Source organism: Elaeis guineensis, chromosome 12 (assembly GCF_000442705.2).
Source record: "Elaeis guineensis isolate ETL-2024a chromosome 12, EG11, whole genome shotgun sequence".
In the NCBI taxonomy this organism is placed as follows: Eukaryota; Viridiplantae; Streptophyta; class Magnoliopsida; order Arecales; family Arecaceae; genus Elaeis; species Elaeis guineensis.
The window spans coordinates 8384780-8398016 of NC_026004.2; positions in this window are offsets into that span (position 1 = coordinate 8384780).

Below are 13237 nucleotides of genomic sequence, written 5' to 3' on the forward strand. Positions count from 1 at the left end.
TGAAATATAAATTTCACTCCAGACATGGTTAGAACATCCACTATCCAAAAATTAAACCTCATTTAATTCATCATTAACATGATAACAAGCCATGAATAACTTATTTTCTTCTTCTTTTTCTTTTATATAGTTGACATGCTTTTCTTTGTTCTAATAACTTGCCTTTACGTGCCCAAATTTCTTGCAATGATGACATTAGATTTCATTTTAGTTGCCTCGATACTCATTGGACGATTGTCGGTGATCATCAAATCGCCCACAATCTCGACCTCGGCCACGAAATCTATCTCGATCACAAAATTTACCTCGGCCATGACCTCTTCTTGGGGCTCTATCGGACTTATCTTTTAGTGTAGAGATCTTCCCCTTCACCTGAAATATCTTTGCTTCAACTTTCTTAGTCGATCTATTCATTTTAGCATCATGAGCTTAAAAAGAACCCACTAATTCATCAAATAAAAAAATAAATAAGTTCTTAGATTCTTCAATAACAGCAGTAATATGATCATATTTTGGAGTTAAGCTTCTCAAAATTTTTGTAATTACTAATTCTTTAGAAATCTTTTCATCACATGATTTCATTTGGCTAACAATAGATGTAACTCTGGATAAAAATTCTTGCAGTGATTCATTATTTCTCATGAATAAAGTTTCAAAATCTTGACGAAGAGACTGAAGTTTTATAGTAATTACCTTCGACGATTCTTGAAACTCTTTTTGCAATATTATCCAAGCTTCTTTTGCAGTGGTTGCATCAGCAATTCTTAAGAAGATGAACTCATGAACTGCTTGTTGAATGAAAAACAGTGCCTCAGAATCTTTCTTTCTATTTTTTTTCAATTTTGCTTCTTCATCTGGATCTGCATATCCATTTTCAACCAAATCCCTAATGTCTTGTGATATAAATAAAGTTTTTATTTTAGTGCTCCAAAATTTATAACATTCACCTTTAAAGATAGCAATTGAGGGTTGAAAAATGTTTACGGAGCTTCCAAAGGCTACCATGTTGCTACCCAATAGCTAATTTCCTCACGACAATATTAGCCATGAATTTGACTTACAAGTCTTCAAGTTGCAATGGAACCAATCACTTGTCCTTTGCTTGCCCACACTTAATTGAAACCTAGTTGCTCTGATACCAATAATGTTGGAAGAAAAAAGGTGGAATTAGTTCTAATAGAAATGGAGGCAAAACTATTTTTGAAGAAATGGAACCTTCTTCTAATGCCCTTGCTTAAAAAAAACTTCAATACAATGCCTCTTTTATAGACATTTATGGCAAGCAACGTTTCCACATATTTAGCTCATATGTTCCCATTTCTAACTGACATCCCATTATGAGATAGTTGCCTTCACACTCAGTCAACTAACAACCACTAACTCAACTAAGCAGATAATGAGAAATATATACAAAGCCCATGTCTCCTAAATTCTAGAGCACTTTGAATCACCCACTTACAAACATTCAACAACCATGTTAAAGTTGTCACAATCTAATCAAAAGCCAGGATCGATGGCTATGTGGGGTATCATTCATAAAAATCGGTGAAATACATAGACATGCTCATTGAGTTGTGACAAGTTTGATGTGGTATCACTATTGGAATGAATATTTTCTCAGGCCAATGAACACTGATGGTGAGGAGGTCAGCATCACATGGTCGGTCTTTGAAGTGATCCTTCATAATAATTTATGATGCTAACGTCTTCTTAAAAATCTAATTTCATAAATAAATTAAATTTTTTGACAAAAATAGATAATTTTAAAAAAATATAAAATTAGAATATATTTATAAAAAATAGATATTGAGTTTATTGAGTAATTTAAGCACCAAAATAATGTAAAATTTTTAAAAATTTAATACATATTTTTTTTATTTTTTCAGATGAAAATCAGAGCAAAAATCAAGTGAAAATAACTTAAAAAATAAATTTTATTACCTTCGGTGCACGGTGGATCGACTGCTCGGTCCATAGATTCAGGGGTGCGATCCACAGAACAGCTTCACAGTCTACGACACGGTCCACGATGGGTGGAAGCTTCTTTGCACAATCCGATGGTTGAAAATCGATCTAGATTTTGATCCAACGGCTAGCATCAATCCCGACTGTGTTAAGGAGATAAACTATGCGATCCAATGGTCAGAATTCGATTTGGAGCATGATCGGATGGCTGAGAACGTATCCGACCTTGATAAGAATTTAAACATTGATTTTTGGGCAGATTTGGATAGTCAAAACATGATCCGACAGCCAAAATTAATTTCTACGGTTATAATACGAATTCTAAAGGTTTTGGGACCCCTTTTGCTACCAAAAAAAGATGAAAAATTTATCCATAAATAGGAGGTCTAGAAATAAGTGTAGAGAAGAAAAAAATTAGTAAAAAAATAAAAAAAATAAAAAAAATTAAAGAGCTTTAAAGATCAAATATTGGGAGAATATAGAGTTAGAGATCTTGATGCGTGGCTAAATCCTTTCAATCCAGAAATACGATGAAACCTGTAAATAAATTTTTATTTTTTTTTTATATTTAATTTTTATACAATAAAATTATACTTTTATTTCATATCTTTTTATTTTTTTGAGGTATTGATCTAGCCTACACATTCTATACCCTCTATTGACGTGCTGTGATCCCTGGATATAGTCCGTGCTTAGGAGAGATAGATCATGGTATGTTAGATTAAATCTTATACCTTGTAATTAAATTTAGATAGTTTATACTCTGATAGGATGAACTGTGATCTACTGATACAGTCCATATCCCTTAGAGATAAGCTATACTAATACCTTAATCACAAGAATTAATATTGCAATATAAAAAAATAATAATAAATCTAATTTGTATGGTGGATTCAAAATTTTTGAGTTATTTTTTTGACTTATTTTTTTCATAAATTAATTTATAATTTTAATTTAATTTTTACTATTTTATTTTTTTTTTAATCCTTCTACAATTAATTCTCCAAAAAAAAAGATAATCACCCTAGATCTCCGTGAAAATGATCCCTACTCACCCTATCTATATAGTTTGAGTTGATTTTTATTCTTGACCACCTACGACAGCGATCAGAAGCCTATAAAAAAGGATCCATGAAAATAAAAAAAATAGGGATGGAGAAGAAAAAAAGCACAGAGGGTAGTGGTAGCAGCAAAGGAAGCAGAATAGAATTTTTTTTATTTATTATTTTAAATTCTGAAAAAAAAGATGAATACGAAGTTAGAGATCTTGATGCGTGGCTAAATCCTTTCAATTCAGAAATACGATGAAGTTTGTAAATAGATTTTTATTTTTTTTTATATTTAATTTTTATATAATAAAATTATATTTTTATTTCATATCTTTTTATTCTGAGATATTGATCTAGTCTACACAGTCTAAACCATCTATTGATGTACCGTGATCCTTGGATACGGTACATACCTAAGAGAGATAGATCGTGGTATGTTAGATTAAACCTTATATCATATAATTAAATTTAGATAGTTTATACTCTAATAGGATGAATCGTGATCTACTGATACAGTCTGTACCCTTAGAGATAAGCTATACTAATACTCTAATCACAAGAATTAATATTGTAATATAAAAGAAAATCTAATTTGCATGGTGGATTCAATATTCTTGAGTTATCTCTCTGACTTATTTTCTTTCACAAATTAATTTATATTTATAATTAAATTCTTGCTATTTTATTCTTTCTTTAATTCTTCTACAATCAATTCTCTTTTATTTTTTTTTCAAAAAAAAAAAATAATCATCCTAGATCTCCATGAAAATGATCCCAACTCACGCTATCTATATAGTTTGAGTTAGTTTTTATTTTTGACCGCCTACGATAGCGATCAAATTTTGATGTTGTTGTCGGAGATCTAGGCATGATTATTTTTTTATTAAATTTTTTTAGTCTGATTCTTAGTTTCTTTTTATTTACTTTCTAACTTGTTTAGTTCCTTAGTCAAACTTATTTTCTTCCAAAAAAAAAATTCTCTACATTGACACCTCATAATCTACTTAGAGAATTAGATACTTAATCACAAAACCTAAAAAGTGAAACAAATCAATTTATTCTTGACTAACTACCAAATCTTGTCACTTTTTCTTTTTGCATTATATAATTTCATAAAACATCTTAAGGGCACAAACTCTAGACAAGATAAGCTAGAGATTTCATTACCCTTTTTTGGCCTACAAATCATCATCCTGCATACTGTATTGACCTAAAGCTTAATCTAAAATCAATTAGACGTTGACCCCTAAGGACTCTCGAGTTCAATAGGACAAGAAATCCTAAGAGTTGGATCGGATTAGGGTTAGTCAGTTTGACTGGTGTCTAAAAAAATAGTTCAAGGACTACATCCTGAAGAAAGATGTTATTTAATTGGTTCCATTTGCTTACCTGACCAACTCAGTTGGTATCTAAGGAAAGCAATAGGGAGACCCCCACCAACCTTACACTTCTCTGGCCAGTTAAGTGGCTAGTTTTTTACTTGGAGTGCTCAAAGACAACCTTGGTAGTTAGAAGCTGTCTAGATCTAGAGTTATCCATCACTAGGATTGACTGCATAACTTGATTACTAACATATAATCATTAACCCTAATTAAAATACTCTTCTCTATTGTCTCTAGATTTAAGACTCTTTAGGCACTTATCTTTAGAATTCTCTTCTCATCTATCTCTCTTTCCTCTTCTTATAAGATAGAAAAAAATTATAAAAATAACTAAAAATTCTCAAATTTCCTCCTGAACAAGGATATCTGGTTGATTAGTAAGAATAGATCCAAATTTTGCATCTAGTCCAGTAGACCTTAAGCCCACCGTGGGTGAATCCGAATATGAACCTCGGGTCCTTAAAGATCTTTGCTATGTATCCAATTGGGTCAACCCAACCCTAATGAATCCGACTACCACAAACTGATATCAATTTTAAAATTAAATCCCAGATCATAAACATGCTTTCTAAATTTATCAGAATCGAGGATGCATACATTTTTATGAGAAAATTTGAGGAATTATGCACCACGATGTGGCTCCAACAGCTCACTAAAGATGCTGTAAAACTTAAGTTGATCAACTTTGCCCTCAAGGATAGTGCCAAAAAGTGGTTATACAGTATTCCTAGCCAATCCATAGCATCATGGGAGGGTTTTGTTAAAGTGTTTCAGAAAAAAAATTTTCTACACTATAACACTACCAAATTTAGGAATAAAATTAATCAATTTTATCAATTATCTGGTGAGTCTTTTTGAAAATACTTTGATCATTTTAAGAATCTTTTGAGTCAATACCCACACCATGGAATAGAAACTTGGAGGCTGTGTCAAATCATTTATGAAGGACTAAATCCAAACTCTAGAATCATGTTAGAATCAATGTGTCAGAGTTAATTCATGAACAAAGAACCTATAGAAGCCTAGCAATTTCTAGAAGACTTAGCAGAAAAGAGCCTACAATGAGAGATTACTAGGAAATCTGATAGACTCACACCTTCAAAAGAGGGTGTATATCAAGTTCAACCTTTTCTAGCTGAAGAAGATAAATTTGTATCTTTAATCCATAGGATAGAGGCTCTAGAACTCAAGGGACACACCCAAGTGAACCAAGTTGCAATATCTACTTGCAATGGGTGTAATGCCACAGACCATACAATGGAAGGATGTCCTTTCTTGATGGGTCCAATCGAGAACAAAGTAGCACAGGTGAGCGCAGTCTATCAAAGACCCACAAATGACCCTTACGCACCAACGTACAATCCAGGATGGAGGAATCATCCCAATTTTTTTTTGTCACAAGGGTCAAACTCAAATAGACCTGTCTTCACTTAGCCCAACCCCAGATTCACTCAATTATCAAATAACCCACTAGATTTCAGTAATGATCAAAGGCTTAACTCACTAGAAAAGAGTCTAAAAATCCTAGTAAAATCGACTGCTAACACCAACACTATAGTAAACAATTTCATGCAGACCACGGGCCAGCTTTTAATTTCCAACACCTAGGCTATTGTCCGTTTAGAGATGCAGCTAGGTCAATTAGTTACGGTTGTGAGTGAAAAAAATAGGTAAACTATCGAGTCAACCTGAGGCTAATTCTAGAACCCAGAATAATCAAAGACCACAACAAAGAGCCCAGATCAATCAATTAAATGCAATTGATACCTTAAAATCTGAAAAATAAATAGACAACCATGTCAGTACAGCTGAAGACCAAGATAACCCATTGTCTAAACCATCTCATAAGCAAGTGACCGATCAAATCGAGTTTAAGGAGCCAGATGAGTCTAAGGAGTTAACAGAGATTAACAAACCACCCAAGCTACTTGTAAAATCTACCTCAGGTTTAAGCAATTCGAGACTTTACCCACCGATCCTATAGCTCCTTTTTCAAATGGACTTAGGTCCAACAGACACTCAGCCCATTTAGATCAAATCTTAGAGATGTTTAAATAAGTGAAAGTAAATATTCTTCTACTAGACATGATCCAATAAGTTTCCACATACATCAAATTCTTCAAAGACCTATGCACAAAGAAGAAGACCACCAATATTCTTAAAAAGCTTTTTCGACGGTCAGTGTGAGCTGATATCTATCGAGCTACATGCTTGTTAACTACAAAGATCTAGGGTCTCCTACAATCTCTTGTGTCAATGAAGAAATCATCATTGACAGGACCTTATTAGACTTAGAGGCTAGTGTGAACGTCTTACCTTATTCGATCTATAAAAAATTGAGGATAAAAGAATTAAAGCCTACAGAAATCACATTGCAATTGGCAGATCGATCAGTAAGGGTCTCCAAAGGAGTTATGGAGAATGTGTTAATCAAGATCAGTAATTTCATTTACCTTATGAATTTTGTGATCCTTGAGACTGAACTAGTGTCTAATCTAAAAGGTCACATCTTAGTAATCTTAAGAAGACCATTCTTAGCAACCACCAATGCCCTAATTAATTATCGCAATGGACTCATGAAGCTCTCATTTGGAAACATGACCATTGATCTTAATATTTTCAATCTTGAAAATAAAATGGACTAATTCATTGATGTAAACCTGATTCAGGATGAGATCTATGAGCCCATTGACCTAAGAGAAGAAGATTTTGACTGTAATCTCTGGTCAGACTAAGAATCTGAAATAGCCTATAAAATTTTTTCATCTAGTGATCAGAGAGTTCATCCACAATAGTAACTACCTGTCGAACCACTTGTAAGGATGGATGAACCAATACATAAACCATCGATTGAGGAAGCACCGAAACTAGAATTCAAAATACTCCCTACGCACCTCAAATATGCATATCTAGGTCCATCAAAAACTCTATCCGTAATCATCGCATCAAACCTTGATCAAACCCCAGAGGAGAAACTTTTAGCTGTCCTTAGAGAGAATAAAGAAGCCATAGGCTGGATCATGACTGACATCAAAGGGATCAGCCCTTCAATTGTCCAACATCGAATTTATTTAGAAGAGGAAGCCAAGCTAATTAGAGACCTCCAAAAGAGTCTTAACCCAGCAATGAAGGAGGTAGTAAAGAAAGAGATTCTCAAATTACTAGACAATAAAATTATCAACTCCATTTCAAATAGTTCATGGGTTAGCCCAATTCAAGTAGTGCCTAAAAAGTCAGGGATAACAATAGTCCAAAATGAAGCAAATGAGTTAGTGCCGACTAGAGTCCAAACTGGATGAAAAGTCTGTATTGATTATAGAAACTGAATACAGCCACAAGAAAGGATCATTTTTTCTCACCATTCATTGACCAGATGTTGGAAAGATTAGTCGGACATGAGTTCTATTATTTTTTTGATAGATATTCTGGCTATAACCAGATTCTTATAGCACCAGAAGATCAAGAGAAGATCATATTTTTCTGTCCATTTAAAACTTTTGCCTATAGACGCATATCTTTTAGTTTATGTAGTGCTCCATTTACTTTTCAAAGATGCATGGTCAGCATCTTTACTGACATGATCGAGAAATTTTTAGAAATATTCATGAATAACTTTTCAATCTTTGGCTCCACTTTCTCTGAGTGCCTACATCACCTTAAGACTAGTCTTAGAAAGGTGTAAGGAGAAACAGTTAGTGCTTAATTAAAAAAAATACTAATTCATGGTCAAAGAAGGCATGGTACTTGATCATGTTATCTCAAAGAAAGAAATTGAAGTAGATAAAGACAAAGTAGATCTGATTACAAATTTGTCACCACCCAAATCAATCAAAAAAATTTGCTCATTCTTAGGACATGCTGGCTTCTATAGGAGCTTCATCAAAAATTTTAGCAAAATAACTCGACCACTAACCAATCTTCTTGCCAAAGATGTCAAATTTGATTTCACTTCTGAGTGCCTTGATTCTTTTGAGTATCTTAAAAAGGCATTAACTTCTGCACCTATCATTCACCCATTCGATTAGACTCAACCCTTCGAACTCATGTGTAATGCATCTAATCACACCATCAGCGCCATTTTAGGATAAAGAATTGATAAGCTGGTGTGAGTCATTTACTATGCTAGTAGGATCCTTAATGATGCGCAGCTTAACTACTCAACCACTGAAAAAGAGTTCTTGACTATCATCTTTATCCTTGAAAAATTTAGATCTTATTTGGTTGGATCATATGTCATTGTATATACTGATCACTCAGCTATTAGAAATCTCTTAACAAAGAAAGATGCAAAAGCACGCTTGATCCGATGAATTTTATTTCTTCAAAAATTTGATCTAAAAATTAGAGATAAAAAAGAACCGAAAATGTAGTGGCTGATGATCTATCCTGATTGACTGATGTACCCTCTAATGAACCATCAATAGAAGAATCTTTTTCTGATAAACAACTCATGTCCGTGATCAAAGAACCATGGTATGCTGATATTGTCAATTACTTGGCCACTAGTAGGATTCTCTCTTACTAGACCACTCAGGACAAACACAAATTCTTTGTCCAAATAAAGTATTTTATTTATAACGATCCATATCTGTTTAAACAATGTCCTGATCAAATCATTAGAAGATATGTCGCGAACCATGAGATCAAAAGTATCTTATCCTTTTATCATGACCAAACCTGTGGTGGCCACTTTGGATCCAAAAAAACTGTCGCAAAAGTTCTCCAATGTGGATTCTATTGGCCCAATTTGTTTAAGGATGTACATGAATACTGTAAAAGCTGTACTAGGTATCAATAAATAGGACGGATCACAAAAAGAGACATGATGCCATTAAATTCGATCTTAGTTGTTGAGATTTTTGATGTATGGCATATCGATTTCATGGGATCACTTTCAAACTCTTCCGAAAATGAATATATCTTTGTGACTGTCGATTACGTATCCAAATGGGTAGAGACTATGCCGTGTAGATTGAATGATAGCAAAATTATTATCAAATTTCTAAAAGAAAATATTCTCTCTCATTTTGGAATCTCTAGAGCCATTATAAGTGATTAGAGAACATATTTTTATAATCGATCATTTACAACCCTGATGAAGAAATATAACATCACCTATAAATTGGCCACACCCTATCACCCTCAGACTAGTGGACAAGTTAAAGTTTCAAATCGTCAAATCAAACAAATCATAGAGAAGACTGAGTACTAATAGAAAAGATTGATCATTGAAGCTAGTGGATGCTTTTTGGGCATATCGCGCTGCCTTCAAAACCAACTTAGAAATATCTCTTTATAGGCTTGTGTTTGATAAAGCATGTCACTTGTCAGTAGAGCTTGAACATAGGGCTATATGGGCCATTGAAAAGTTGATCATGGATCTAGACGAGGCTGGATAACATAAGAAGCTACAAATTGATGAACTTGAGAAAATCAGAAATGAGGCATACGACAATGCTAAGATATACAAAGAACGAACTAAGGTATTTCATGATCGAGCAATCCTAAGAAAATTATTTTCATCTGGTCAAAAAGTTCTTTTGTATAACTCTAGGCTATATTTATTTTCTGAAAAACTTAGATCTAGATGGACATGGCTCTATATAGTAAAAGAAATTTTCTCTCATAAAACTGTAGAGATCAAAAATTCAAGCAATGGTGCTACTTTTAAAGTAAATGGACAACGATTGAAATTATTCTTGGAATTGCCTACTGAAATTGAGGAGGAGGCCATGGTTCTCCATGAGCTTATTTATTCTGATTGATTCTGTATCACGGATTCAGTCCGACTGAAGACTTGAAATTTAGCACTTTTTGGGAGGCAACCTAAACTTTTTTTTTTACTTTATTTTACCGATCTTCATTTTTTTAAGAATAATGGACCGTTCTGTGTAGAAGCACCTATCAATAAATGAGTGTACTATTAAATCAAGTGGTATTTCTCTTTGTTTTATTTATCTATCTCTATTTTTTTTTCTCCATTGAGGATAATGAAAATTGAGTTGGGGGGTAAGGGTAATTAAAAAAAATTAAAGTTCTTGAATAAATTAGTATTTAGTGTTTATGTACATGATTAGATTACAGATTTGAGTGAAACCAAGCAAGTTTATTTTGAAAAAAATTGATGCACAGATTAGAGAGTTTGTGAGATACTGAGAAATCAAATATTAAAAAAATTCAATAAATAGTTAAGTTTAGAATAGAAATAATTTTTTTATTTTTTTTAAATATTTTTTATTTTTCTTCTACCAATATCAAAGAAGAGTTTACTTCTTATGGACTTGTGTAAAATAACTATATATTTCTTCATAAAATATAAAAATTTTTTTTAAAAACTTTATGCTGAGTAACCGGACCTCTTTATCTAAGCAAGCATTGAGTTTTGCATCAAAAAGTGTGAAGGATAAAGAAACTTTATTGTAAAGCTAGTCTTAACTCGTAGCCTGTTTGCTTCGAGCAAGTAAGTCTGAGGAATACTTCATATCTAGTGCCCTAAAGCCAACTGGTTTGAGAGTCATTGGCTAAAAGCTCACTGCATGGGTCAAATAGAATGCTTAAGAGGTTAAGAGACTCAATAGCAGTATAACATTAAAGAAATTAAAAAAAAAAGAAAGAAAAAAATTAATAAATGAAGGATGGAAGTAATACTATACTTGCCGATATGAAAGTAGATGATTTAGAGATAAAGGTAGAGATAATTTAAAGAAAAGTTTGAAAAAAATTTAATGTTCTTGACTTAACTTCTACATTGATTAGTACTAATACCTCAATGACATATGTCACTCACGTTCTACTAAATATCAATAATTTTTTTAAAAAAATTTGCTTGGTGAAACTCGAAACTCTAAGCTAAATGGTACATAGCACTAAATTCTTTCTTTACTCGAGAATGAGCAAAGCTCAAGTTGGTGGGTGTGATAAGTATAAAAAAATATTTTAATAAAAACATCAAAATATATACTAATTAACTTTTATTTTTTAAGAATTGATGCTTTTTGCTTGTGTTTTATAGGAAAAATAATCACCAATATAAGAGTCCGATTTGCAAATTAAAAAAAAAAAAAATAAATTGAATTAAAAATGGACTCTAAAGGTGATCCAAAGATAGACCCAAAACTATCTAAAAGCCAGTCCAAAGCATGCAGCCCATAAAAGTCTTAAGTGGGCCAAGAGGAGCTCAACAGGGTTCTCGTATAGCATGCAAATAGAAGGGTCCACAGGGTATTTAAAGCAAAGCTTCAATTGATTTAAAAAAATGAGAAAGGCTTGGATTCAAAAGCTTGAACGTGGCTCACAGAAATTCAAATTAACGGGACCGCATGAAGCACTTGGAAGCTAGTGGCATTGGGTGCATGAGATAAGAGACAGTGGCTTGGCTTAAGTTAAATAAAAGCATGCAAACAGGCGGGGTCCAGGGGCTGTCATGGGATTCAAATCAAAACAAAGAGGTGCACAGGCTTTGAGGTTGGGTGATTTAAAAAAAGCCTGGGACTTCAAGCTTTGCATGAAGAGTGGGCCACGCATTTAAACGTGGACACAAGAGAACCTGGCATCTGGCTGAGATGCGACCTGGGTGCGGACGAAATTTAATCGAGTTAAGCGGCTAAGATTTTTAAACCGAAACAAAGAAGGACTCTGTGAGGAATCAGGAGTCCGGATACGCCTGTAAATCGGAGACGCTGAAGCCTACAGAATCCATAAAAAAAAAAAAAATAAATAAAAAAATAAAAAATAAAAAATAAAGAAGAAGGAGAAGAAGAAGAAGAAAAAGAAGAAAAAAAAAGAAAAAAATGAAAAGAAAGAGAAATTAGGAGAAGAAGAAAAGAAAAGAAAAAAAAGAAAGAAAGAAAGATCGGAGAAGAAAAAAAAAGTGAAGAAGAGCGGTAGCAGCAAAGAAAATACCACAATTTTTTTTTATTTATTATTTTAAATTTAAAAAAAAATAAATATAAAGTTAGAGATCTTGATGCGTGGCTAAATTTTTTCAATCCAGAAATATGGTGAAATTTGTAAATAAATTTTTATTTTTTATATTTAATTTTTATATAATAAAATTATATTTTTATTTTATATTTTTTATTTTGATGTATTGATCTAGCTTGCACGATCTAAACCATCTCCTGACATGCCGTGATCCCTAAACACGGTACGTGCCTAGAATAGATAGATCGTGGTATGTTAGATTAAACCTTATATCTTGTAATTGAATTTAGATAGTTTATACTCTAATAAGATGAGCCGTGATCTGCTGATACAGTCCGTATCTCTTAGAGATAAGCTATACTAATATCTTAATCACAAGAATTAATATTGTAATATAAAAAAAAAATTAAATTGTATGATGGATTCGAAATTTTTGGGTTATCTCTCTGACTTATTTTCTTTCACAAATTAATTTATATTTATAATTATTTTTTTTTATTTTTTTTTTATTTTTTTTAATCAATTTTTTTTTATTTTTTCTTCTTCTTCTTCAAAAAAAAAATATCCTAGATCTTTATGGAAACGATCCTGACTCATCCCATCTATATAGTTTGAGTTAGTTTTTATTCTTGACTGCCTACGACAGCAATCACCTTCGATCAATTACAGATAGGGTTGAACTAGTTTTTCCAATTTCAAAACATTATGGATCATTCTTTTTTCTCAAAAAGCATAAATATCAAATTCCATCATTTAACCTATACAAATGAAAAATAAAAATACAATATTATCTCTATTAAGAATGTAAATATGCATATTAAATATTTTGACTTGTCCTTGATTGTGCTTAGTACGGGGTTGGATTATCTTGATATGGTCCAATGTCCACTACTTTGATGATGTATGCTAGCAACAAAT